Source organism: Octopus sinensis, linkage group LG2, assembly GCF_006345805.1.
Source record: "Octopus sinensis linkage group LG2, ASM634580v1, whole genome shotgun sequence".
NCBI classification, from domain to species: domain Eukaryota; kingdom Metazoa; phylum Mollusca; class Cephalopoda; order Octopoda; family Octopodidae; genus Octopus; species Octopus sinensis.
In genome coordinates this window covers 3453120-3455588 of record NC_042998.1, presented here as the reverse complement: position 1 = coordinate 3455588, position 2469 = coordinate 3453120, and positions in this window count along the sequence as shown.

Genomic DNA, 2469 nt, shown 5'->3' with positions numbered 1-2469 from the left:
TGTGATAAGTCTGTTCACCACAGTTCCAACTGGTGAAGCATTATCGGTGATTCAAGAAAAACTAGTGATTGACACCCATCTAAAAGAGCGCACTAGTATACCAATAAGAAATGTTGACCTTCTGTGTAGAAACTACCTACTTCAGTATGGACACTGATATACATCGGCAGGAAGAGAATCTAGCAATGGGTTTGCCATTATCACCGATAATAGCCAATATATACATGGAATACTTTGAGAAGTTGGCTTTAGGATCAACACCACTAAAACCAACCCTATGGCTGCGATATGTTGATGACACATTTATTCTCTGGCCCAACAAGGAATATGTCTAAGTGCTGTTAGATCACGAGAACTCAATAAAGCCAGCCATACAGTTTACATTCCTGGACGTATTAATTACGCACCAAGTATGGATTCAGGACATCGGTATACCGCAAACCGACCTTCACTGGACGATACCTCAACTTCAATTCCCACCATCCAAACAGTGTAAAGAGAAGGATTGCTCAGTCCTTAAAACATCGAGCAAAGAATATTCGTGATGATACCCACCACGAAGAAATGATCAATCTCAGTAACAATCTATTAAGCAACAACTACCCCAAAAAGCATACTATCCACTCCAATTATGAAGAAAAGAGGGGATGAAACCAATAAACTGTCTACCCTATGTGAAAGGCCTCTCCGAAATGATACAAAAGATATGCGGCCCATATGACATCAAGACAGTATTTAAGAGTAATACAACAATTCGCAAATATCTCCTTCGAGTAAAACCACCAATAGAAGAGAATATGACCAAAAACAGCGTGTACTCCATCCCATTCAACTGTATTAGGTCATACAAAGGCGAAACATGCCGCCCCCCTCAAAATAGGGGTAGAGGAACATCGTAAAGCTATGACACAAGGAGATATTGATAAATCGGGTATAGCAGATCATGTATGGAACAATGGGGAACACCTCCCCCTTGTGGGATGAAGTTAAAATAATAGACAGAGAACACTACAGGAAAATACGAAAACTAAAAGAAGCAGTACATATGCTAGGAAACAACAACCTCCTAAGCAGACCGAGTGAAGATATGAATAGCATATGGGAACCGGTATTAAGGAAGGATAGGGAAATATTAGATTTATAAGCCCTAAAATTCACTCCGTAATTGCCCACGGACATATGTCGTAGTGGTTAAGAGCGCGTGTTACTAACCCCAAGATTCCGATTTCCATCCCAGGCAGTGACCTGAATATTATTAATAATAATAATAATAATAATAACAACAACAACAACATCGAAAAATACTTTAGGGATGAGAAATTTCCCCAAGATACCTGATGAAGGCTGGAGGGTATATCAGCCGAAACGTTGACAGACAGATGTTTGTCCTGGCAATGACTTTGATGGAGTGATTGGTAAAGTGAAAGATTTTGAGAAAGGCATAAACTTCATATGCTACAGTTGCCTGTCCTGTCATATAGTTCTGCAGCCTCGTCATTACTTACTAAAACAGTGACTAATGCGATTATTAGTTTTCTGAAAGTATACTTTTATAAATGGTTAATGCACCAAAATTAACAACGTTACATTCTCTCGCATTACCTTAGAGAGTTAACAAAAACTTTATCTCAGTCTTCATTCTCGTCTACGAGAACTCTTTCTATACATACAGGCAGACAACAATGGCTTGTAAGTCTATACACGATTTCTTCCTTGGTTCTGTATTCAAAACCAGCTATATATTTACTATCTCATGTTTCATAAAGATAAAAACTGAGAAATGAAGATCGCAACATAAAAAGTGCTCACCTTCTTTGTGTTTGTGGCATTGGTGCGTAAAGGAAACAAAGACATCCTAAAATACTTATAGAACAGAGAGTTAGTCGAAACGACTGACGTGTTTCGCTTACAATGACGTTTTCATATGTTAAAATATGAAAACAGAAAATGGTAAACGGCTAAACACCCCAGGTGGTCCAACTGCAGTTAAAAGACAACTAATACACCTTACTGAAATAAATGCAATACAGTAGGATCCAGTGACATAATTTTTGTTTACAGAACAGAGCTTATAATTGATAATAAATCGGTTGAGAGTGCTCCTAAATTGAAATAGATTAAAATTGACGATAAATTTCGAGACAAGTAACGCAAAATAATTTTCGCGCGCAGGCATGCGCACACACAATAGTTTCATTAAAGAGGAGTGAGTAATTGAGAATGTTATTTAAACCTGATGGTAACAGGAATGATCTATTATTTCAAAACGCATTCCAGTAGTGTCCATTACGTCTTTCCCCATGGCGCAATGTATCTAAGAAGGGAAGGACTCTTTCAATGAATCCTTCGAAACGCGGAGTAGTTGACATAGGGACAACCGAAGAAGGGGAATTTTCTTTATGCTGTATGTCTCGTTTCTCTGGGTTTTTTTTCATTCGTTGTCCGAAAAAAAGTTCATTTCTATGTTTT